The 27966-nt window shown below is 36.0% G+C and overlaps 1 protein-coding gene across 5 annotated transcripts in view; it reads left to right on the forward strand.

Annotated features, from left to right (window-relative positions):
* Positions 1–14037: 14037 nt before the first annotated feature.
* Positions 14038–27966, forward strand: part of LOC145055414 (uncharacterized) — a 36958-nt gene continuing 23029 nt past the window's right edge. For all 5 annotated transcript variants that reach the window (XM_079003728.1, XM_079003727.1, XM_079003729.1 and 2 more), the window contains exons 1-3: positions 14038–14303; positions 14877–14947; positions 15492–15569. The gene's annotated coding sequence lies outside the window, so the exon portion shown is untranslated. The remainder of the gene's footprint in view (positions 14304–14876; positions 14948–15491; positions 15570–27966) is intronic.

Below are 27966 nucleotides of genomic sequence, written 5' to 3' on the forward strand. Positions count from 1 at the left end.
CCCTCCTACTGATTGCCCTTCATTCAATATGGGTTGTTCAACATGCATCGTAGTCTCTTCCTTATGTTGTTGTAGTAATCGCCTTGTCTCCTCCATTTGGCGATCTAACATCATCTGCATCATTGCTTATACCCCAGCCATCATCATTGGCTCAGGTGCAGCTCCTACAACAGGTACTTGCTCAACTACTTGAGGTTGAGGCTATTGATCCCTGTTTCCGTTTGCATTTGCAGCTCCACTACGAGTTCTGGCCATTACAATCTATATAACGAATAAGGCGAATTTAGGTCTTTATCCTTGTTAGACATGTCAATTCCCTTATCACTCTGAAACGGTTACATGTTAGTTCTAATCTCATAATCATACGCTTAGAATCCTACACACATAAGGTTTCCAAATCCGGTCGGCAACAGACCATAGATCCGAACAAATAATGGCACACATGGCAAACACATAGCATTTAGCACATAAGGACATTTTAGGCATCTTCCCTAAAATAAACTAGTGCTCGTGTTTAAAATATGGTAAACACTTATCTCACAATCATCACTTAGCATTCTAAGTTCAAGTCTAGAAATTCTACAATTTCTTAGTTCGCTTAAACTAATGCTCTGATACCAACTGTGACATCCCCTAATTTCTCGGCCATAAAAGACCGATTTAATTTATGTTTTTTAAAATAAAATCAGAGAAATCTTTTTAAAAGATGTTGCAGAATTGGTCCCCAAACAACATATGATAAAAGTTTATCAAAACCCTTCATTAAGAAGGTATATATTTTACATATATATATATATATATATATATATATATATATATATATATATGAACCTCGGGATGTCATGTTCTGATACAGATCAAAAGCATAAACAAGACATTATAAGCCTTTCAACAGTTATTTACAACTACTGGCCTATAATCCAAAAATCTCTCGTCGTCCTCTGACTATGCTCGGGGTCCACTACCTGTAACAAAAAAAGCTGAGTGGGTCAGGCTTGGGAGCCTGGTGAGCATATAGGGTTTTCAACCCATAATAATAATAAACTTACTAAGTTCATCAATTAACAATAACCCTGATTACCCGTTCCCGTTATCCTCACTTTACGTCCCTAAACACTTATCACAAGGGACCTGGCCTAAGAATATCATCGGGATGGACACTACTGCTAAGGGATTTCCTCAGCCATACATGTCCTAAAGGCAACCATGAGGGGGATGGAGTACAGCGAATGAACACTCTCAGTTCATTAACACCTACAGGTTGCAGACCTGCTAATGTTTCCCACTTGACTGTCTAGAAAGTCCGTGGTCGTCATCCAAACTCCGCTAGATGACTGAATCTCAAAACACATTGAGGCCTCTCATCAATTTTATTTTATCACACATTACTATCTACCCATGTTCTACCCAACATATTTGTAGACAAAAATACTTATACAGTTTAAAACTTGTATAAAACATCAACTCGACAGTCACCTCAAATAAACAATTAATATATTTACACATAGCATGTATTATAAGGTAAATACTTCATATCTATGTGTAAAATGAAAGTGACTATACACTCACATGAGAGCCTTCGCAGGTACCCTTCTATTTATAGGGTCCGAAGTCCTGATCCAATGACTGAGAGGCTCCTGATCCGACGGCTGAGAGGTCTCGCAGGGGGTGCCTCGCATGAGGGTAGCATGTGCGAAGGGGCTGCTGGCTTCTTGTGATTGGTCTGAAGCGTGTGTCCGAAGTCGGTTCCGGTGCGCAGGTGGTCAGCACGTGCGAGGGCCTCAGTGGCACTTGCTGATTGGACCGCGGAGTCATGACCCATGTGTGAGGCTCGGAGCTAGGGGGTGCGAGGTTCGGTCCATATGCGAGCCTCAGATTGGACCTCCCTTCGGTCAAATCAGAATCCGACGCGTGGCTTTGCATAACTCAGCAGCTCGGTGACTCAGCAGGACATGTGGCACTCTTTCAGCGAAGGTGACGTGGCAAAACATGACTATGCGAATTTTCTCGATTTTCGCGCCAAAACTTCTAAAATCCATAACTTTCGCATACGAGATCCGTTTTTGACGTTATTTATATGCACGCGTAGCTAAAATAACGCTCTACAACTTCCGTTTAGACTTCGTCAGCTAATTTTGACTTTAATTTTATATTATTATTTTTAACAGTTCGGGACAGGAAATCCGTTAAAAATGCATAACTTCTTCATCCGACATCCGTTTTCATCAGACTTTTTACCGTTGTGCTACTAATGACGAGAACTTCAATTCTCGTTTAGGTTGTTTCGGCTAAAAATTGCTCGATCTAAAATTCGAGTTTTTAGTTGTCTACTGCTAAGCTGAAACTTCGAAAAATCATAACTTCCTCATACGAAGTCAGATTTGGGCGTTCTTTTTATCGAACTTCTCGGTTTAACGAATACTACGACTTTCGTTTAGACCACTAAGTCTAAAAAGTAGTTTATCAAAATCTCACTTTTTACGACATTCAGCACCGTGCCGGTTTTGTCGCGAAACTTCGACATGTCATAACTTCTTCGTTATAACTCGGATTTTGGTATTCTTTATATCCCCGAAATCCTTGTTTCGACCACTACAATTTTATGTAAAGATATCGGGCTTATCTAAAACTTTAATTTTGACGCTTATTTTTATTCTTAATTAATTAAACCCTAATAATTAAGCATAAAACACATAAAACACATAGAATTCACATAATTCCTTTTTAATTTCTTCAAAATGAGTTACAAAGGTTAACCTTGACTATCACCTCAATATAAATGGCTAGGCTAGAAACACGAGTGTTACAGTACTGTAGTGGAACTTCACTTCCTCCACCTCATCCAATAGTTCTCCTTAACCCACAAGTTCAAAGACTTGGAAATTTCAAGGTCACTCAAATCCTATTGGCAAACCGACACCAAGATGGAAGGTCTGTGTGTGCACATGTCAAGGAAGTTGTGTCAAGTAAGTTGTTTGTTGACTTGGTTCTTCAATTACTTCCTGAGTCGTATAGTTAGTTTGTTAAAGACTACTATATGACAGACTGCGACGTGACCTTTATTGATCTTACATATTTGCTAATTGCTGCAGAATCAACAATGATTGTGGCACACTGGTAAAGCAAATTTGATTGGAAGATCTACTTCTCAAACTTCCATGGACATTGACAATGGAAACATTGGAAGTCCATAAAAGATTTCTCTTTTTAAGGGAAAAGGAAAGGCTAAGTCTGAGATTGTCTCATGTACCATTCCCAAAGAGTCCATATGTTTCTATTGCCAAGAGAAGAGGTATTGGTTGCGAAGCTGCCCTGACTACCTGAGAGATCTAAGAGATGGAAGAATCAGATTGCATATTTCTATTTCAGGTAAGTCAACTATCTAACTCTATTAAGTTCCTATTTACAGATTCTTAATACATGATGTGATAAGATTACATTTTGATGTTTTGTATGATCAAAGGAAGCTTAAAGGAAAAGCATGCTGGGTTTGATCGCGAATAGATGGATTTCGATTGCATGGTTCGATGATCGGATTTATGAGCTACTGCTTAGGAGTTATGATAGATTGCTTAGGAATATCTAGAAACATAGTTTTCACATGTACTTGCGGTGTAAGTAAAGGTTATCCACATTTTATAAATAAAGAGAAATTTTGATTATATCTTATTTATATTTCCTTGCAATGGCATTTGTGAAAATTGATGTTTGTATGTTTCTATTTTTAGCAATATGGATTTGATTTTTTTCGTTTGTGGTAGTGTCATAATTTACCAAATAAGGAAAGATTCTCATCACCCAAGTTTCAATTATCTATAAACTTGGAATCGTGCAAATCGTATTGTGTGATGGATAAGAACCTTCGTCTTTGGGAAATTAAGACTAATTCCTTGTTCACATGTATATGTGAGTCAAATGAAGGACTAGGGAATCGGGTACACTTGGTTGTGCACTGGTCAGGTCCACCACAAAGAACGATAAGACTATTCTTCATGATTTACTAAGGTTTAGTAAATATGGTTATACTTACAAGATTAAGTGTAATTATGAACCATTGGAAAAGTTTCAATGTATAGCAGAACGAATAAAAGGAATCGAATTAGGCAGAAGATAAAAGTTTCTCCAATATGAAAGGAAAGGAGAATACTTTAGTATCCTGTTTTATTATCATCTTAATGATTATGAAAACCATATCACAATTGATCCTCTAAGGACACTTTAGTGCACTTGTATGACTAAGAAGAGGAATAAGGAATTGTTGTAATGGTTAAATCAATTAAGGTGAATCATACTTCGTTCCAAAATCAAGTCTTAGAGTCATACTCCAAGATTGTGCCTTAAGTTACATGTCCTAAGTAGGTTTATAACACATTATAAAATGTGGAGTAGACAAGTTTTTGCTCATGCACATTTGAGATTGGTAGTTGTGATGTATTGGATAAGACAAAGACCAACTAAGACCAATTGTGTGAAGTGTTTTGTCTTGATAAGAAACGTACTAACTCTTGAACATTTGTTTATCAAGTAATGTTTCTTGACAAAGAGAATCTTATATGTCAAGAGGTCAGTGGAAGTCTTAAAGATCTTGAAAAGCTTCAAGAACTAATCAAGAATAAACATATTGTTAATCACTAGCACACGACTTTGTAACCTATTGTGTTGACATATTTTGTTTTCGTACCCATTCCAGTTAAAGTTGAATATGCATGTGAGTTATATGAGTACTCAATTGTTTGTATAACAACTTGGAAGCAATGGTAGGCCCTTGAGCTGTCATGTGGCAAGAAATTAAGATTGAACAAGTTTAGTCCATATACTTTTGAGATTTGTCACTAACCTTATCTTGTGATTATGGTTATGACAAAGTCACATGGATAGGAACACATACACCATAAAATCTAAGTGTCATAAGGTTTCTCTCCGCTTCATGAAAATGATTGTGAGGAAACACCTTCACTAAGTAGATTTTAAGGAGATAGCAATTGTGATATTTGCATTCTCAAATTCGATTATGATTACAACATCCCTCTTTATAGTTCGAATTGTGAGAAATGGAAAATAGTTTGAACATTCGGAACTTATTGTTGTAAGTTATGAATAGTTTAGACACACATATGAGCTTTCTAATAAAAGGTGTATGAGCTTAGATAAAGGCTTATCGAAGCATCTCGTATCAGAAATCTGAACTTTGGTAAGAAAGTCAATAAAGTATTGATTTCTAGAAGTCTAGCTGATTTCTGAGTAGATGTCAAAGCTAGTGGGAGCATAAGTGTTATGTTCGTAAAAATATAATTATCATGATAGTGGGAGCATGATTATTATGTGAAGTATTGCAAGTTAGCAATGTTAATTATAGAAAACAAAGGTTTCAATTCGCAAAGTTGCAGGGTTTGAAAAGTTTTTTTTTGCTATAACTAAGGGAGAGGAACTTATACTTCATTTCAAATCTAAAAGATTAGATTGTGAGATTTTAATCAAATTTAGTCAAGGACATATATGAATGTTATGTTGAAAATATTCGACATAAGGAAATTCCATATATGGAAATGTTATAGCAAGATACTGGTAAAGTATCAGGTCCTTTTGTAAGACATTATGAATCGTGTCTCATATGCTTTGGGTATAGGACCGATTGCATATGCTATAATATTTATGTGTTTTGAATTTTCCAAATGCCTAGGGCATTAAGAGGGAAATGGACCAGAACTGTATATAACTAAAGTTGTTAAGCAATTGCTAAGGACAATCCAAGGTTCACTAAGGATTGGTCACTTGTGGGCAATTGGAAGTATAGTAATGAATGTACCATATTGATATAATTCTGAATAGACAAGTTCTATTAAGAATGGATAGTCAAATGGCAATTATGGAAAAGTTTCCATAATGGGAGTTGGATATCAAGAATATATGAATAAGTTAGAAACTTTTATGCAAGAAGGATGTTCAAAGGAATGTGCTTTGAATATGAGACTTCATATTTATGGCATTGTCTTGTAACAATCTCTAATGGAAAGTTTTGTAATTGGAAAAGTCACTGTGACTTGTGTACATAGTCATTACAAAAGGATCATTGCATATAAGCTTAGAATCTAACAGATTACAGTAAGTGGCAAGGACTTGGTATTCTTACACTTACGATAAGGATTTGGAATTGTGAAATGAGTGTCATTGGAAATGTTTACAATTGATCTATTTCACAAAGTAAGGACCATAGATAAACATAGAGTGCATGCTTGGAGCATGGGATAACTATTGTTTTAATTCAAGTTTTTAGTTGATAAATCGAAACATTATACAATGAATAATGTGTAATCAATATGGTGATTAAATAAAAAGTGTTTTATTTATATTCAAAAGTTTTGAGACCATATTGGATTCGATTATTCTTGTGTTTCACTTTGCATGTTTTGACTTACCGAATAACTAGTTTATTCAAACCATCCACATTCGATCATACTTTGGAAGTAGGTATTGAAGCTAGACTGTCATGAATGGGTCTGTAGATTGTCTAAAGTTGTTTAGACATATCACAAGTCTGTTGCAGTGTTCATGAGTACTCCTGTAATAAGATTTCAGTATTGGATTAAACCCACGCTCATTTGAATCACTTCATGGATTTTATCACGAGTGATTGTGAGACGATAATATCTTATATTCTTGAAACCAAGACATGTGAGTTGTAGTTTACAAGTCGGTTGTACATTGACATATGTAAACACACCAATAACTTGGTGTTATAAAACATATTGTTGTGTGTGATTTGATGAGTAAGTACAAGAAAGCATTTGAGTCGAAGTTTATCCATTCCTTTTATCCAATGTGGGATAAAAGCGATATCTGCGGGCCCCGTGATGATTTAGTGATGACAACCCTATATACTTGGCCAAGCATGGACTAATTGGATTTGTTCAATTAGTCGGTTGTCCTAAATCAGAAATTGGGAAACAACACATGAACAGAGAGAATGATTATAATCCATGTCTCAGTTCATACGATATCTAGAATGGAGGAATATATGATCCCTTATCTAATGGATGCGTCATTTGACTAGGTCAGAGTTCGACAATGGCTTTTGAGAGCTACGATTGCTAGTCGGGATTTTGGATTTGTACTTGCAATAATAGTTATTAGACTTGTCCAAGTGGGAGACTGTTGGACTATGTGTCTAAGCTCATAACTATAATTTGTATGTACTTGACCCGAGAGTAGCATGGTCCATTTGGGTTGCCTTCACCAGAACAATCTGATAGGATGGATATTTGAGAAAGAGGTTATTTATGATTTATTAATATATTAAAAGTATAATATATTAATTGTGAAATCATAATATTTGATTAGTATTGATCAAGAATTAATTTGAAATTAATTTAGTGATCAAAAGAGACTAATTAAATTAACGGGGACTGATTATGTAAATCAGTGACATATATATTGTTTGGGCTATTGATCCAAGATGGGCTAAGTTTATGTAAGTATCCATAAAAGTTAGCCCACATGAGATATGGATCATAACCCAAGTGTATGGATTAGGGTTTAACCATGACTCTTGGAATCCTACACTACATAAATGTTACCCCTTAGCCAAAATTGGTTGACACAAGTATTCTAAGAGGTCATATAATCGATTTTGTGTGCTCCATACTCTCTCTCAAAGTCCTCCTTTGTTCATGGTGTTTGTGAACATTTGAGGCATCACACTTGAGATGTTAAGCGCTTGAAAGGCAAAAACTACAAGCTACAATAAAGAGATATTATTCTAACTAGTTTTATTATTCATGTACCAAAATTGTATGCTAGTTGTAGGCTTCATGCTTTGGAAATTTTATTGCAGGTATAACTAGATAAAAATCAGATCCAAAGCTATTAAGGTTGTATGTTCACCATATGAGTGTTATAGTACACAAAACCCAACAGTTATTCAATCTCCTATTCAGAATACACAACCTCAACAACCTCAACTTTGGATATCATATGCATGGTACACATTTTTCATCAATTTTTATCTCTTTTGGTTTTGAGGTAAATACAGTAGATGATTTTGTGTATCACGAATTAAGTGGGAGTAAATTTATCTTTCTGGTTTTCGGCAGATATCTACGCAACTCAAGTTTGGATCATAAGAAAGCAACCAAATAGATTTTAAGATATCTATATATAACAAAATGGTATATGCTCAACTATATGAAATTCTGATCTTTTGGAGATCATTTTTTATTAAGAATATAATTTTATTAGATGCCAAAATGGTTACTGATCCATATCAGGATACTTTTAGATTTTAGCATGATAAGCCATTTCATGGTATAGACTCCGGTAGCTTCTTCCATAATGGCAACATAATTTCTAGCATGGAATATAGTTGCGGAAATATGTCACAAGGCTACACATTATTGATATTGAAAACCACTAAATTTGTGATAATAAGTCAGCAATATTATATTCCAATAACATAAGTTCTATTAAGTTAAAGCATATTGACTTCAAGTTTCCTTCTGTTAATATAGTAGTGCAAAATGGAAATATGTATAACACATATGATCAAACTCCATAAAATCGGATTCGCTCATAAAGGGTAATCCCTAGGTCTTTCATGAGCATACTACACACGTTGGTGCGATATTTGGATTTAGTGGGAGTTTTATGGTGTTTTATGTGTTGTTTAACAACAATTATGTTTTTTTATATAAAATTAAGAAATCGGTTTTATTAGTTGCACTTATTTGAAGTTTGATCTTACTTCTAGTTAAAAGGAACTCGTTGGAAATCTATTTAGATTTTAAAACTACACATCATATTTAATCTATGTTGTTAGTTATATATGTATATGTGACCACTGATAGGTTTAGTTACGTAAATTGTAACGAATACCGCTTTGATCCTATACTATTATGATTAGTGGACGAGATTGTTTAAGGGTACCAATATTATGATAACATTAATTAAAGCGCTTATACAGTTATACACGCATTTATATATTTGTGGTCTAGTGAGAGATTGTTAGATAATCATGGGACCACATCATATATATAATGTTATTATTAAATCCAGTTATTATGGCGAGAATATAAATCATTGATGGACCGATTTATAAAATATTTACTTACCTTGTGGGTTGAGTTCCCGGTTTGACTCAAGATCCACAGGATCCCTTTCATCTCTCACATTAGGGTTTATATTCATTTATAAATACATGTGATGATGATCAAATCAACACACACAAAATACACATGGAAATTCGTTTAGGGTTTGTTGAGGGATTTTAGAGAGAGCTCTTGAGATCAATTGGAAAACCCAACCCTTGCTATTCAGATCCGAAGATCATAATGAAATTAGGTATGTAACCGTTCTTTCATGTTTAAGTTTTCTTTTAATCAAATTCGAGAGTAAAGATCCAATGTTTATGCTTCTGTGTTTATGTTTTGGTTATCAAAATAACCAACATTATACTTTAGTTAAAATACTATACCTTCAATCCTATTTAATTATGTTCCCAATTATAACATTTTATTCTCAGTCTTTATTCATGTTAAGACATTGTACTTCATTTTATGACATCGTTTTAAAAGTAAATCAAATATAGTATTATACTTTCAAAATGTAACTTATTCGTTTTTTACATATTGTAGAGTTACAGCCAGTTTTTCCTTCGAGGACATTGTAATTTTATTTTATTTCCAATTAAGACAATGTACTTTAAAAATCCAACCATCTTTTCTTTTTTTACCCAAAACAATTTTTTTTATACTTATATGGTCATTGAACATTTATTTGTGCATCCAAGGTCCCCAACCAAAAAATATATTACTATTATTGATATTTTTATAAAAAACAATTCAAAACCTAAGTAAATACCAACTCCTCGGTTTATTAATTCCCCAAACTTCAACCTTTATGCTGAATATTGAACCTAAAAAAGCTTGAAATTAAACCAAGGTTCTAAAAAGCTCGACTTGGCTTCACCATGACTCCAAGGCCTGTACTTGTTGCCAAACTTTAACAAAATACCGTCTTAAGTCATATATGTATATAAAGATGAATAATAGTACTATATATATATATATATATATATATATATATATATAGAGAGAGAGAGAGAGAGAGAGAGAAAAGAGCTAGGTTCAAATGTTTCTAGCAAATATTGTGTTCCTAAATGCACCAATCAAAATTTAGCAAATAATTGAATAATTTATTAAATGAATAAGGGTATTTTTGGGTTTTTGACACATTCAATTATTGGGATCATTTAATTAAATCCCTTTAATTACGGAAACAAAATAATTAGGTTTGACCTAATCTCTCTCTTTTATCTCATGTATTCTTCACCTACAAAAGAAAAAGAAATCGGCTTCACAGTTTCACCCCGTCTTCTCCACTGTCGCTGCTTCAAACAACCAGCCACCACTGCCAACCACCACCTTCATCGGCTTTAAGTATCTCCTTAACATTTTTTGATTATCTTTTTACCATTGTCAAACAAAACCGAAGCCACAAAACCATTTATGCTTTTTTTTCCGATCGTATGGAAACTGAACATAGGAGGTATAACCTCCTGTGTAACTCATTTACTTTGCACACTTTATTTAAATTTAATTAAAATGAACCCTCGTCTATGAAATTTTAATCTAATTGCTTTTTGATTTTGTTTTTGGAACACAATCATCAGTTTTTTAACCAACATATAAGTATATATGTTTATGCATTCTATGTATCCTGCTATTTTAATTTCATAGTCTTTTTTCTATTTAGATTGTTAGGTTTTTTTTAATGCATCTTAATGTCGATCATTCTAATAGAATGGAATATCGAATTCTAATTTTGTCATAATAGAATCTTGAATTCCTTGTCACCTTAAGAAGTGATTTACCGTAACCAATTCTGTCAAAATAAAATTGGTTTCTATTCTTGTTATTGGTATTGATTCTTATAGAATGACATCCTAAATAATGAAGCCTTACATTCTTTCAAAATAATATACATTGCAATTTTATGGATGATTGTTAATGTTGGTTTGTAGAAATTATAGTTATATTCTATTTGAATTTATATCAGATTCTATTAGAATTTATTGTTTTATTCTATTTAATGCACTCAAAATTTTAATATTTGAAAGTTGATTATGTTTTCCTTGTGAATTTAGATTTTAAAGAGGTTGCCATTAATGTGAAAAATAAAGAAAACATGGAGAACGATATTGTATTCTAACAGAATGTGTTCTGTCAGAATTTATAAATTGTTCCTTAACAATAATATTCTTTCGGAATAGAGTAGTGTTTTTGTTAGATTTTGATGTTTTTTTTTTCTTTTTTAACCATTTTTAGTTTTAATCTTCAAGAATAAATGTAATCCTTAAACCATTATTAGTCATAATTTTTTTAGAGTGATTGTAATAATTATTTATAGTCTTTTTCTTTACTGATTAATGTAAATAGTGATTCTTAAAGAATAAAATCTATATTCTTTAGAAAATGTTATTCTTGATAATATGTTGTATAATTCTTTCAGCATGTTTAATATAAAAAGTATCTTGAATGAAACAATATTCTACAAGAATAAAATCGCAAATATATTTACTAGTTTATTGTTGACTTTTTGTCATTCTGACAGAATAAAATCAGTTATTATTAAAAGTAATATTACAATTTAATTATAATTAATTTAAAAAATTCAGACTTTTAAAAAATAAGGGAATTAATGATCCCTTAAAATCCAAAAAATTCCTTTTTTAAAATAGGTTAATTGACCAAAATACCCTTTTGCTGAAATTTGTGTGATTATATGATACATGCTACCCTATTGTAATATCATAGACCCTCAGATCATGATTGTTAATTCTATTCATCCGGTGGTCCAGATCTATGCATTCTGGCACACAATAGTTAGTAAAAACAAAATAACATAATCATATATATATATATATATATATATATATATATATATAATTGTCGCCTTAAGTCACGCTTAATGTTATTTAGAACCTTGGATTAAACCCTTCAACACTAAATATAGTTTAAACAAATTCGAGATTAAACCTTTTCCATTAGAAAATCCCCAAACTCTAACAACAAAAAAAACAAATAAAAAACGTTAATGACAACCTATTGCTCATATAAATAGTTTTAAACAAGGTTAATGTCATTATTGCCCATCAAACTTTCATGATTTGTTTTAGTTGGTCATCCGTGTTTTTTTTTTGTTTGAATATTATGTTTTAAAATATCCTTCATCTCTAATATAATGGTTGGAAACGTCCTGCTACTGAATTGTGAAGGGGTAACTAGGTTCATCTCCAATATAATGGTTGAAAACATCCTTCTACTCAATTGTGAAGGGGTAACCATGTAAACTTTTTGTCTAGTTATCATCTTAAGCATTCATCGTCTTCAACTTCACAAGCCAATAGGACAACCTTTCCCATATCTATGTCATTAAACTTGCAATAAAAAACCCACCATCTTCCAACCTCTAATATTGACTCTAGAACCGTTTATATTTATTATCTTCATAAAACCACATGCAACTTCACCATCTCCGACCCATTGTCCATCCCCATGCAACCACTAAAGCATCACCTTTACACCATATCATCTTGATAAGTCATATCGATCAGTCTTCACCCTGATTGCATCAACCAAATCCCATCTCATTGTAACTGAAACCCACTATAAGCCAAACCTCGTTCATCATTTTCCTCAAAGCCGGACACCACCACCAACCCATCTTTCAACCACCATCGAACCTCTACTTGTTACGCATCATCATAGATCAATGTCATCAACACTTTTTTCTTGCAAATCGAAAAAAAGAAAGGTAAAGACGGAAGTGAGATTAGGCTTTCAAAGAGGATGAGAGGCGCAGTGGGGAGAGAAAAAGAAAGGAATACATGTTCTTTGATTTCGACCTGCAACCAAGAAACAATGATCTTATTTATCTAAAGAGAATGGAGATAGTTGATTCGTTCACTAAAGGGCGGGTCTCAATTTTCTTGAGGTGTATCTAGGATCGTTTCAGAAAGAAGAAGTTGCTCTTCACATGAATAATTAATAGAGGAGAGAAAGAAGGGTTTACATGTGAAACCGGACCAAAACAAGCTTACTACCCTTTTTAGCAGGTAAAGGGGTTTTATGGCTCTAGAAAACAAAAAATGAGGGACCAATTAAATCAATTAAGAAAAGTTTGTAAGGCATCAATGATATTATCCCTTTAAAAAACCTTTTGCTACAAACGGACCGAAAATAAAATACAAGATTATACCAAAAAAACATATGAGAGAGAGAGAGAGTATTTTTTTTTTCTTTTTTAAATTTAAAGAAAATAGAAGAATCAAAATAAAAAATGGCAAAATAGTTATTTCAAGCCCTTTCAATTTCCCAAAGGAACCAAAATTCACGGAAAAAAAAAAATCAAATTAGAAACATGGGTGCAAATCCAATTGTTTTTGGATCAAAATCATACAAAAATAACAACCATAAACATCGGTTTTACAATTTTCCCATAAATTTATTTGATTTAACCCAATCCATTCCACACCGATTTTACAATTTTCCCATAAATTTATTTGATTTAACTAAATCCATTCCACACTGGTTTTACAATTTTCCTATAAATTTATTTGATTTAACTCAATCCATTCTACGTTGACATATAACTCAAATTTAATGAAATATTAAACAAGTTAATAATAATCAATTAATTATGAATCAGTATTTGTGTACAATTAATCTTTTAATCTGATGTCTTAATACCAATTTAAGAAAAAAAAGTGTTACAAGTGATTTTAGAAAACCTAAATTATACATAAAAGTGATTTTAGGTTTAAATCTTATTATAAAGAATTAATATTTAATAGAACCAAAATGTACAATCTTTAATTCCACGCTAAATATTATTATATAGGATTAATATAAAACGTATACTATTAATAAATTAAAGTTCTTTTATTAAACAAAACAGAAATTAATAAACAGCTGAAGAAATTAATCTATAATTTCGGAAAGCTTTTATAAATAAATAACCGTTGGAAATCCAAAGAGTCTGGTTTCGGATTCGCGCATTTATATCTACGTTCTTCTTCAGTCGTTTCGCTTTCAACAGACGCAAATATAACCCAGCTCCCTCATTCGCCGGAGATATAAGTAAAACTCGAAAGGGTTGGGTCAGTAATTGCGCATTATACCGTTTGTTTTTCAGCCATTCCGCTACCCAAACCCCCCTGGAGACCCATAGCGATCTCTGCAATTCCACTCCAGGGAGACCCAGACAACCTGATCCGTTACAGGAGACTCACAAAAATTGTCAAGATCGCTGTAAGTTTTCAATTTAAGGTTAATTGTTGTTTTTTATTCTTTTTTGGGTTTCTACTTCTAGTATTACCCCTTCTTCTTCAGCTTTTCGATGGCAGGTTTTTCTGATGTTATTTAGGTTTAAGTAACTGCTCCAGATAGATTCATTGCAACTTAGAAAAGAAGGAAACTACAGAGTGTGTCTCCGTGGTTTTTTTTTTTTTTTTTTTTTTTTAATCTTTTTGTTGGGTTCTTCGTCCTTTTTTTGCTGTTTTTTTTTCTTCTATAAAATATGGTTTTGTTGGTTGTAAGAAAATGTCATTCATTCTGTCACTTTCTTATGGAAGCCTTGTTTTTGTCAGATCAACATGTTTTAGTCAAATCCTTTTTTTTGTGGCTATGTCATGGTTGTTCTTCATATTTGTTAAAAATTCAATATTGTGAAATCATCATCCTTCGATTCATATATGTTGAACTGTGACGATGCTACTGAAGCATCTTTTATGTTTTTTTTCCCATAACTAAATTATACTTTCTAGAATCACCTAGCAACCCTGTATCAAGGTATTAATATTTAACAATTATATGTTTTTGTAGGTTATACAGAATCATTCAAAATGGAATACAAATAACAGACCCCAACATCAAGATAAGAATGCTTGTATTTGGTAAGTCTTTGTAAGCTTAGGTTTTCAAATACATGACAGCACATACCAAGTACTAACAGACCAATTTTGACATACCTTTGTATAAAAAACATCAGTGAATGTGAGGGGGTTATATATGTAACAAAAATTAAGTTTCCTTTTTCTGATTTCTTTTTTATAGATTTAGTTTAATACGTTTTATTTAGAAACAAACATGAAGGCAGGGGCAATCATATTGAGCCAAGAATCACCTAGCAACCCTGTATCAACGTATAATAAAATATCTATGAGATTTATCAGGCTATTTTGTGTGATTTGGTCCTAAAAAACATATGAGAAATGCTTAGCTGTTACATCTTGTATAAAATCTTTTTGATGCTTAAATTCCTGTGTTATCCTTAATTAGTCATGGATCGCTTGTCATTTTAATTTTTCCCGTTAGGACAATGCACTTTGATTTTGGTTACCAGTTTACATTATTATATATTACTTATTTTGCTATTAAGAAATTTTGACTCGTAGTCATCAATTAAAGCCAATGCAAGAGTTTTGTTTCATTTTGTAGGATAGAATTATGCACAACATTCAGCTAAAGAAGTTGATGAATGTGTACTGTGATAGACACAAGGAAATTCCTGGCGAGGTAATTTTTTTATTATTTGACAAATTTTACTGATCTTTTTTCTTTTTTTTATTGTCTGAAAGTCTCTTTGAAAAATAAAAAGGTGCAACACAACATCACCTTCTCAGTCAGGGATTTTTTTACTGGTAACTCTCTCTAAAATGCATATCCATAGAGAAATTATAGTGGTTTGGCTATCAAGTAATTGGTTAAATGTGAGTATGCATCTATGTAGTCAGCTTTCTAAACCCTCTAAACAAAATTAGTTTAATGTGAGAAGATTTTGAAATTAGAGACATAAGTGGTTGATACGTTGCACACATGGGGTTATTGGGGATTATGTTTTGAAGGGCACTCACGAAGGGTAGGATTTGATAGTAGTTTGTTCAATCATCAACTCAAGAGAAAATTATATACCTAACTCAGTGTACATTTTTTTTATCAACTCTAGATTTTAATTCTATGTAAACCCTCTTGTTTTGCTCTACATTTATTCACCATGTTGCTGTGGTAGTGGTAGAACAAGGCTACAATTTCTCCTTGTTGGTATATTGTGTCTTATAAGTTCAATTGTATAACATTGCAGCAGGATCCCTTAATAGTCTATATACTTTATCAACAGAACAGAGTGGCTAGTTGTTGATCATGCATGCATATTCATACATCCTTGTCCTTTTATATGACACCCTTGGTTTGTCCCCCATTATATTGTCAGAGTTTTTAAATCATCTTTCTTTATGCTTCAAATGCATTAAACTGCAGTTAATGCCCAATCTTGCAGCTTCGGATGCGGTGAAGTATAATGGGACACGAAAGGTTTCTACTTTTTATTCACTTATGCCTTTTCTTTCAAGTGTACCAAAGTTGAATCTTTTCTTTCTACTTATTCCTTTTCCTACATAGTAAGGGGATATAGCAGTTTCCGAAATTAGGGTTTTCTCCACTCAGTGCCTACTCGCTGAGTCCATCCTGCGACTCGCCGAGTTGGCCACTTAACACGCGACCAGAGTCGCGACCCTACTCGCCGAGTTTCCCTTTCCCATTTACACTTTTAGCCCTTCAACTCTACTCCTGATATTCCGGGATGTTACACCACAAGTGCGGCCTTTCTGGTTCCCATATCTCGAATCGATGGGCTTAGCCCGCTTGGCGGCTGGCTGGGACTGCACCGGTCGTCGATCCCTCCTTTGAGACTCCGCCTCCTCCTTGGCCCGAGTCTCTAGCTCAATCTCCCTCTTCCGGGCATTTGCTTGAAGCTCGACAAATGTCTGGTACGTCGAGTTCGCCACGAACTCGCGGATGTCTCTCCTCAAAATGCTCAAATACCGGCTCATACGTACCTGCTTAGAAGACACGTGCTCAGGGCAGAACATCGCCCTCTCATGGAACATCGCCCAAGCGAAGCTGGTTCAGCGCCCAAGCGAAGCTGGTTCAGCGCGAACCGAACCCTCAGATGCTCCGGACATGAACATGTGTAGAAGCACCCCTCAATGTCAGAGATCCATCTCATTGCAGCTATCAGATCCTGAGTCCCATCAAACTCTGGTGGCTTCGTGTTGCTGAACTCCCGGTATAGCAACGCGTCACCCCCTGCGGCCTGGCAGCAACAACGGCCGCAGTGGCTGCAGCAACAGCAACATCAGTAAGAGCAGCGTAACGCTCATCAAAAGTCTCGATCAGGGTGGTCGTGATAGACTCGAACGTCTCTGGAATCTCAGCGCGGATGGCAGCAGCCACCTCATCATGAATCATCTGGCGGAGGTCCTCATCGCTCACACCCCCTCACTAGACCCTGGTTTGTGGCATGTCCCCAACATGATGTCTCTCTGAAATACAACACAAAATATCAGAGACTCGCTCGAGTTTACACACACTCGATATCCCAATCCTACTTGATCCCTGGTACCCTAAGGATTCTTACTTGGGTTGCACACTGTCTGGTGCCTTCGGTAGTACGGGCCTAATACTACCGTCCACACCGCATCAATATTCACCCTAAGTCCTCCTCCTAGGATCCCAAATCCCAAGTACTCTACTCTCTCTCTATGCACAGTCTACTCTCAAGTAGATCTCTCATAAGCTCTTCGCTGCTATCTATTCACTCTCAAGCATCTCATAGCAGCAAAATCCCTAGGCTAAGGCATCATAAATCAGGTCACTCTAGTCCTAATAAGAATACTTAGCCTACTCTAGCATGCATATCATATCATAACATATCTCATAACTCATAATGTAAGGCTATTTTGGGAAATCACCGTTCGCGCGCTGGCTGATCGTACACACTGCTCTGCTCTGCTCTTTTCAAAAACTTTTTACTCTTGAGAAAATTTTGTAAATTTTGTTTTGAAAATCTCCTAAATCCTCAGTTTGAGTTCAAATACGCCCGAAGGTGTACCCGAATCCCTCAAACGAAGGCTCTGATACCAACTTGTAACACCCGAATTTTCAAATAATTTTTTACATTTTATAAAACACATTTTCATTCATAATTGTTATAAAAACACCATTGTATCACATAGTCAAACCACAATATCACATCCCAAGATCATAATGTAAAAACTCCTCGTGTGTGTACTGATCAAGTCGGCGCCTTCTCGCGATCCTCACTGGTACCTGAAACACATAACACAACATTGTAAGCATAAATGCTTAGTGAGTTCCCCAAAATACGACACACAACATATATTAGCCACTCGAGGCTGTAACTCTATTTGACCCTCTGGTCAATGTGTCTCTATGGGACCCTCCAGTCCCATAACTCTGTGGGCCCTCTGGCCCTAACTCTGTGGACCTTCCGGTCCTAACTCTGTAAAATCTGTAACATACTTAGCATAAAGCACATAGAAATCACATCATGCAAAAACATACAATTACTCTGTCACATAACTCTAATTACCACTCTAGATAAAGTATAGTGAGAAGACTCACCTCGGGTAACTCGGTAAAGCTCGAACTCTGTAAAATTGGGTCTAGCCTCCGCCTAATCATATGAAATAAACACCCTAAATCAATACATCTCTCAAGGCTAGACTATTCCTCTTCTTAGTGCTCTTAGAAGGGTAAAAGACTATTTTACCCCTCTCATGGCTCAAAGACCCTAAAGTTGACCAAACCCTAAAAGTCAACAAAAGTCAACTCCCCGAGTTACGCTGCGTGTACCACACATGTACGTTGGGCGTACCCGGTGCCTCCACAGAAAGCGGGGTGCGCGAACCCTTACGCCGTGCGTACTGGGATTACGCCCAGCGTAATTCCTAGTTTCAGACTCTAAGCATTTTGGGGTCTTAATCCGTTAAGACCCACGTCCTACTTCTAGATCTGACCATTTATAACCCTTCTAATCCATAAAGTTGGCGACTTTAAGCCTTTGCATGGCTGGACAAGTCACTAACACCCATAATACTCCACTTCCTAACACTAGAAAGCTCAATACTCATGCATAACCTCATATCCGCGACCAAGATGGAAACTTTATGGATTAATAACACAAATACCACTGAAATGGGACAAATCTAGGTCCATGGAGCGCATTACACTCATAAAGTCTCCACCTTTGGGACTTTTAACCCTAAAATGGTCTATGAAACATCAAACCAAAATGAAGAGGAGAGTTTTGAACTTTATACCTCCAAATGCAACTCCTTCCTCTGTAGATCTCAGATCCAAACTTGCACTTCAAGCTCTAGCCTCCACAAGCTCCTCTCCTTCTTCTTCACACACACACACACCCCAAGGTACTTTTAGCTCTAAAACACTCACTCTCAAGCTAAGGACGACTGGGAGGCTCTCTTAGGGTTTTACTCACTGATATGGAGGTTGAGAAATGAGCCTTAGCATCCATTATATAGTGCACAAGTCAAATATTAGGGTTTGCATCTGGACCCATTACGCCCAGCGTAACCCTGGGTACGCCCAGCGTACCCAGGCGAGTCCGCGTCCAAATTAAGCGCATGAGTACGCGCAGCGTACTCCCTAGTACACCCAGCGTACTCATTTGCTACAAGAATTCTCACAAGGACCATTTTTGACAAGTTGACAAAATGGAAGGATATAATAGCTTTACCTGGATTTCGGGATGTTACAAGTACCAGTAATGGAATTATCTTTTCAGTTTAGCTTTTTCTTGTTACGAGTAGAAGCAGATAAGGTAGTGGAATAACTAGCAACTACGAGAAGGGAAGAGGAAATTTGGTGGCGGTAGCAATGCAACGACGATAAGGTGAATGAAGGATGAAATAACAGTTGCTTAAGGCGATAAGCTGAATACATATGCAAGGTTTTGACTCTCGGTTCAGTATAGGGAATTAACCAAACAAGAGCCATCAAATAACCCTAGGAGTGAAATTAAAGAACTCGTGAAGATTTTAGTTGTGCGATAAAAGAGAGTGGTGATGATATTAGGGTTTTTCTGGGTATTGATATGTGTGAGAGAAAAGCGATGGAAACAAGGTAGAGGATAAAATGGCGGACTTTCAAACTTTTGTGATTTTCATTTCCCCCCAAGCTACGAGAGAAGAAAACGTGTGTTTCATTAAATAAAATATAAAGCGACATCTCTACACGACACTCATTTTAACATTGGAACCCTCCGTGTTCTTAATTTTTTTTATTGGACATTAATTTTAGGGAACGCAAAAATGCGTGTCCTCTATCCTTCATTTTTTTTAAAAACGGACGTTATTTTTAGGGCGCCCACAAATGCGTATCGTAAATCACTGCGTGTCATTGTTTGCGCGTCATTAAAGTGCAGTTTTCTAGTGGTGGTGCGAAAAAGGACCAACGACGATCCTATCCTAAAGGAGAAGAAGGAGTAGGCACAGAGCGGAGAATCTTTTTTTTATTCCAGCCGAGAAGACTAGTAAAAGGAAGGATCAAGAATGTTATATATTTTAGGAGCTAGATCAGTTACCGATGAACAAGTTAGAATTTCCTCAACAAAAATAGATGGAATTGGGCCAAAAAAAAGTCATTCTGCTTCGTTATCGATTAGGTATCAGTGGGAACATAAAGATAAAAGAATTTACTAAGTATCAGATCGACCAAATTGAACAAATGATAGGTCAAGATCATGTTGTTAATTGGGAATTGAAGAGGGGAGAATGAGCAGACATCGAATGATTAATTTCTATTTCTTGTTATCGTGGAATTCATCATCAAGATGGATCACCCTTACACAGTCAACAAACTCATACTAATGTTAGGACTTGTCGCAAGCAAATTCGGAAATGAAAGAAGTCTACTGAAAGCCTTGGTACTTGTCTAATCAATCACATTGTTCAATAGTTCACTTCAATTTTGATTGGGGGATTTCACCGGTTACTAATCCAGTATCGCTATAGTAGGCCTCCTTGGCCACTCCACTAGTGGCTCGACTTCGTCCTAGAAGCTACTGCTTCTGCCTCTCTAGGCTTCGCTATCACTCATGACTGGTATATGGATCTCTCTATGTAGTGGTCGGCCTTCTAGAATCTTCTCCAGAAGCGACTAGTCGCTTCCCGAAGGCCCCTTTCCTTGTCGACAAACCACTAGGAGAGTCAACAAGCTAGCTTGCTCGCATTCTAGAAACGGTAGCTTCCATGCCCTTCCTGCCTACTGAAATGGATGTGAATGATTGTGACAGCTCTTAAAATCCTATTCAGTCTTATTAGATATGTCACCGAAAGAAAGTGATTATGTTCCCTCTCTTGTTTTTAGGATTCCAAGGATGGGCCGGCCCATCCTAACATCATTTATGAAGAGTCGGACGACGAAGCCTCCTCCTCAGATAAAGATGTCTCCGACGCAACTCTCCCGACAATCAAAACTTTATCTATTTATTTGTTTTTTGGCGGGTTCGGTCAGGAGGGACAAAAGAGAGATTCTATCAGTCAGAAGCAGATACCCCCCATGCTCCTACGGTCTGCTTACCGGGGAATAGAAAGGAAGGACCAGGGCCAGAGAAAGTTGGATTGGGGTATAGAGTCGTAAGCGCGGTGGGGGTGACAAAGGACGTGTTCGTACGGTTCATATAAGGAAACGAAAAATTTATTGATTGTTGGGAACTTTCACTCCTCTATATTTGAAATATGCCTTTCTAGGAGCATTACGATCTGCAGCTCAAATGGTCCCTTATGAAGTCTCTATTGGTCTTATTCTTATTGTGCGCCTTGTAAGCGCGTGTGGATCCGCGAAGGAAATCGCTCAGATGTTCCCCTAATCCAACCCGGGAACGGACCGGAGGGAATCGCAGCCGGGTGATAAGTTTATTTTGTGAATATACTAAATTGTCATAAATCTGTTGAATTGATGTATAATTGTCCAAGAATGGGCCTACTTTGATTATGTTTTGGATGAAGTTTGCAGGAATGAAATCTAGAAGAAATTAATAGAAAATGCATGGAAAATGAAGCAAGATACTACGTGGGAAGGTGCGGACGAAAGAATCGAACTTGGAAGTTTGCGGAAGGAAGAATGACAAAATAATCTTTCGTCAACGTCCCACATAAGCGTCCTGGGACTCTGACCCATGCATAGGACGCCCTTTTTTAACATGGAATTTTGGTAGAATGGGAGTTCATCATCCATCTTAGCGTCCCGCATCAACGTCATATGGCACTCTTAGCGTCCCAGGACGTCGATACGTTTTTATGTGTCAATCTTATCCTATTTAAAGAAAAAAACCTAATCGGATTCCAGCCTAGCCCCGACGATTTTCCTGCAATTTGGAGGGTTCCAACCTCCGATTTTGAGATCTTTTTCCTGCGTTTTTGAGGCTTCTAAACCCTTGGAAACATTTGGAAATACAAGTCCATTCCATTTCCATCCGGATTCAAGGCAAGATTCAATTCAATTCATCATCAAGCAACATTTGAAGATCATTCAACCGGTGATTCTCATCAATTCTAGTAATTTTCAGAAACGATTACTCCTTCCCCAAAGTTTATTTTTTTCGTATTTTTGATAATCATTAGGTTATATTTTTTGGATGATTTTGAGTTTGTTAATGAATTCGATGATGAGTTTTATTTATTTCATCCAAGTTAGTGTTTTTATGAACTCAATGTAAGGCTAAATCATTAGGGTTACTTTCAGGGATGTTTAGGACTTTTGGATGAACACACTTGATTATTAATTGATTCTAGTTAATCTCAATTGTTATTTTATGTTTCATATGATAATCTTTTGGTAATAATAATTGAAATTGGTTTGTATGAATTGTTTGATGTCATAATCAAGATAATGCATTGTCAATTCACCAATTGTTCCAAGTTCAAGTAGTTTAGGAACAAAGACAATGGGTTGAATCCACATGTGTTATTCCAACTTGTGATATTAAATCTTAATATTGTAATAGGTAGTTACAAGACACTTTATTATCAATTCACTCATTGTTCTTAATCTAACTAGACATAGGGAGTAAAACAACTAGTTGAATGAACATATTGTGTACCCAAGATTATGTGTTTCAAGATCATAAACCCCAATTACATCTAAGTAATTGAACTAGGATTTTAGGAAAGAAAGTGCATGAATCTGAATTGTCTGACAACTGAACTGGGTGTACCTTACTTTTCTCATTTAAAGTTTTGTTTTAACTAATAAAGTTTCAAGTATTTTTTTTGGTTAATCTTTGTTTTAAGCTTTTTGTCACGATTACAAGTAATCTATTTTCCATTGACTATTTTGACACATAATTTGACCACAAACTCCTTGTGGATTCGACCCGACATACTATCTACATAGGTTAGTTGGTTTATTTTTGATTGATACAATGACCTCGATCAACGAGACCAAACCTTTAGGTTGTTTAAGTAGGTTGGGTGACAGATCGGCGATAGGAGTACTCTGGGATATAAACCAGGGCAACAAAAGTGGAGCATACGGCGATGCTGCCCGTTTTCATTTTGTAGAAGTCCCCGACTGAGGAAAGGGTTGTAGGTGATGGCGTGTTCTGCTTCTTATTTGGAGAGGGGCGCTGAAATCCTTTCTATGGGCTCGTGCGTGGCAACTGGTATAGATGAATAAAGGCAGACCGAACGGGACTATATTAATATAATAGGTGGCAAAGCGGAATAGAAAAGCACGAACGAGCCACATGCAGGGAAACTTGCATGTGTGGTTTTGACCGGGGGACCCGTTATACTGTACTAATATGTGCAGGTTCCTGTAATTTGAGTGAGATTGTCATGGCGCAAAAGCACATATGGTCTGGTATTCTCTTGTTCCCTGTATTGGTTATGTTTTTCTATTTCTTGTCTAGCAGAAACTAACCGAGCTCCGTTTGACTGGCTCTTTAGTGAACAGGAGATTCTCGTTTACTTCGATCTCTTCTAAAGAAATGACGAGAGTTTCATCAGATAAGCACTTTTTCAAATTCGAAACATGGAATACGGGGTGTACGTTGCTGAGTTCAGAAGGTAGCTGCAGCTTATAAGCTATTGGACCAATTCGGGCAAAAATCTCGAAAGGTCCGATGTATCACGGGTTCAATTTTACCTGTTTCCTAAAGCGAATCATTCCTTTCCAGTGAGGGACTTTCAATAGTACCCGATCCCCGACTTGGAATTTCAGGGGTCCTTGCCGTTTGTCAGCATAGCTCTTATTTCTGTCTCGTGATGCTTGAAGTCGAGTTCTGATTTGGATTATCTTCTCTGTCGTTTTGCAAACGGTTGTCTGGTCCCGTGAGAGTACTGGCGAGTGATTTGCATTTACGACCATAAAAATCCTCGAAAGGAGCAACCTTGATGCTCATGCGATAGCTGTTATGGTATGAGAATTCAATCAAGGGCAACTGGGTATCCCATGACTTGTTGAATTCAAACACCCAGACTTGGAGTGGTTGAATGATCCGTTCGCTTTGGCTATTTGTTTGAGGGTGGTAAGAAATCCACGCAGTGCTTTGTCCGCGATATTCTCCGGCTTTGATGCTTTCCAAGGCTGGTCGTAGGTGTTAACAGTGTTTTATTCTTGCTTCGTGAGCAGACGAGTATGTTATTAATGAAAAATAATGAAATGGTTGACTAGGAATGGTTGGGAAAACTCGGTTCCTAGGGTCCATGAATACCGTGGGAGCATTCGTTATACTGATAATTTCGCTTGTCTTGGCATTAGTGAATGTTGACTGAAAAATAGAATAAGGTTATAGTCACCCTAGGCCGATGTGGTCTAACTGTAGCGAACAGCTCAGGTGCGGGGTGTCATCCCCGTATAGATCTATACACAAAACCCTGCTCTCCTTCCAAGAGACTATGATTATAACTACAGGCTACGATTGTACACTCAGAGGTGCCAACCGACAAGACTCACTAGATCCTTAATCGAATTTACGCGAAGATAAACGTATAAAACTCATTCCATGCCCAACGAACCATGTAAGTGAGCCACTAAGGCATCGCTAAACATGTGATTCATTTCAAGAACTAATAGGAATGAGATTTACATAACATGGGCCCAAAATATATGTAAAAGGACAACTAAGGCCCATTTCACATGTAAGGTATTTATAGGCCCAAATAGCACGCAAATAGTATACACAACCTATCAAACATATAAATGGGCCACTAAGGCCCAATAACCTAAAAATGATCAAAATTAATCCGTTTGTTAGTTTATAGTTGGTTTTGGTTCAAGTATTCACTAAAATAGCATAAAAGACCCACTTTTTTTGTAAAAATAACGTTCTTCACCCAATAAGCCAAAAATTTACAATTAAGGCCCAATTATGTAAAAAAAATAACACTTTAGCCCCTATTTTGTTCAAAACTTGTGTTTATGACTAGTTTGTGGTAAAAATAACATTTTAAACCCAATTTTGTCAAAAATATCATTTTTGGCTTTTCTGACCTAGTTATTGAAAAATTTGTAGAAAAAGCATCGTAAGTTGAAATTTGGATCCATAAATTCTAGAAGTGTGGAATTTTTCTCATAATTTTTAATGGCCTATATAACGAGTGTGAAATTGCTCACCTTCACAGGCTGGTCCAAAATTATTTCAAATCTGATAGGCAGTTTTGTAAAATTCGACAAAAATTGTAGAAAAATCGTATGAAAACGTGAGAGTAGTCATTTTAAAGCTGTAAACCTGAACTTTTTGCATGTAAAACAGTTTTGAAAAACATTGTCATTAAGTTGGTCAAAACAGTCCGAGATTGGACCAAAACTTTTCTGTCAAGGGTTGTATTTTGAGTTTAGTTTATAGATCTTTGAACACAACACTCATTTTTCCTATTTTAAGTGTATAAATCTCAGATCTACAAGTTTACATGTATTATATCTGATAACATATACTTTTCTCAAGGTTTTCATGTAGATCCAAGTGATAAGCTTGATATTCTTAACATATTTTTAGATTTATGAAGTAAATAGCGCATAATCAACAAATAAGTTATGAAAAACACACATATTCATGCATATACACATAGATCTACATAAAGAAACTTGTATTCTCCCCCAAAACCAAGTAAAAATCGAAAATAGGGGGTATGAACTCACCTTGGGGTGATGGATCGGTTTTGATGAAGAAGTAGAAGAAGATTTTTAATCCTAGCAAGCTTTCTTGAGTAGATCTTGAACTTAGATGGTTCAAAGTTGATGATCTTGAAGAAGAATCTCTTGAAGTATACTCTAATTCTCGAAAATTTAGAGGAGAATGTAAGAGTGTTCTTGAGAGCTTTCCTTAAGAGATTTGTAGGTAAAATAAGTGTGTGGTGAAGGCCCTAATGGCCGTGAGTAATAAAGAGGAGAGGGGAAGAGAAATTTTTGCATGGAGGGTAAAGATCTCATGGATGTTTGTGATTATCTAGAAGTATGCTAGACAATTATGTGTTGTCATCACTTCCTAAATCCTCCCTTGATCTTTTCTTTCCCCTTTTTTTCATGGGCCGAGAATTGGGCTTAAGATAAATGGAGTTGAATTTGCTTGGCCCACTCTTGGTGTCGCTTGAGTTTGTGAAGCCCAATAAATAGTTTTCAGCCCATTGGGCCTTTAGGTGTGTTCATGGCCCAATAAAAGCACATTAGGTAGTCTTATGGCTCTTTAGGGTGATTGGAGTTGTTATGGCCCATTAGAGCTAGAATGAATCATTCAAGGCCCAAATGGTCCAAAATGCTATAGATTTATGAATGTGGTCCATTTAGAGCCCAATTAGGGTTCTTAGGCCCAAGATAGTGAAGTTGGAGATTTATTGGTCCATTAGACCCAATAAGAGAATCCTAGTCCATAATGAACTTGAGTCAGGATTTCTAGGGTTTCCAACCCTTATTTGAACATATGAGATGTATTTGAATGAGAATAGAGTATAATATTCACTTAGAGTACAAGCCTTTTATAGTGGATGACGTTTACATGGGAATAGAATATCCTAGCAAAATGCCAGTTGTGACATGTTATGTTAGTTGTAGCGCGCCTTCCCTCTTTATAACACTTCGGAAAGATTTTGCAGTCTTTTCTTATGATGACATGGTCGAGAGAGTATGATACATCGGTGTAAAAGATTGATCCCTTTGTATCTTGGTCCATGATGGCCTTTTGATTAATAGAACTAGAAGAGGAGGAAAAGAAAGAGCTTATGATGACCATCTATTTGAGTCGATCATTTCGTAGATCTAATTCAAGTGTTTTTTTTTTTTTTTTTTTTTTTTTTTTTTTTTTTTTTTTTTTTTTTTTGCAGTAGAAAGGCCTTCAAATCTGAAGTTTGATGCTTAAAGGAAGAAAAGAATTAGATTTGGTTCAGAGCTTGAATCAGAATATCGTCACCCCAGGTGAGGAGTTCACTAAGCAGCTAGTTGCCTTCTTAGCCTTCCTAGACCGCTAATTGACTTCTTAGCCTTAAGGGCTTGAAGAAGATAAGGTCATGGAGATTGACCCATCTCTTAGCTTGAGCTTGCTGGCTAGCTCTATTGGGTTGGTGTCGGGTTAGCCCTTAGTTTCCTTCCTCTCCTTCTCTTTCAGGGCTCACTTCTCCCATCTCTAGTTTTTCGTCTATTTCTTTCATCTCCGCAATAATATACATATTCTTTCTAATAAGAGAAAGTATAGATCTTGAATAAGTTGGCTACGATTAGTCACTTCGGAAGTCGTTAACCAACGCACCGAATTTTGACTGTCCTTCTAAACGGTCTGTCCTAGTGCTAATAGACCCACTCCAATCTCGGGAACCTTTCCTGAGCTACTAAAATCTTGGAAATTGACTAGCCTTACTTCTTTTGGGGCTCCATCCCTCTTGACTATATAGGTAGGGGCTTAGTTGCTCCTAGTAAGATAAAAGTTCTTTACTGGGCTCTCGGCTACCCTGAACTACTAAAAACCCAGCCTTTGATGTGCTTGACCAACCTCTTCCACTAGAAAGAGCTTCTTCTCTTAAGGCTTCTTGCCAGTAGTGAGAAAAACCTTGTTTATCTATCTTTAGAAAGAGGATAGAGACAAAGATAACTAGATCAA

Source organism: Lactuca serriola, chromosome 5, assembly GCF_051521515.1.
Source record: "Lactuca serriola cultivar US96UC23 chromosome 5, Lser_US96UC23_V15, whole genome shotgun sequence".
NCBI classification, from domain to species: domain Eukaryota; kingdom Viridiplantae; phylum Streptophyta; class Magnoliopsida; order Asterales; family Asteraceae; genus Lactuca; species Lactuca serriola.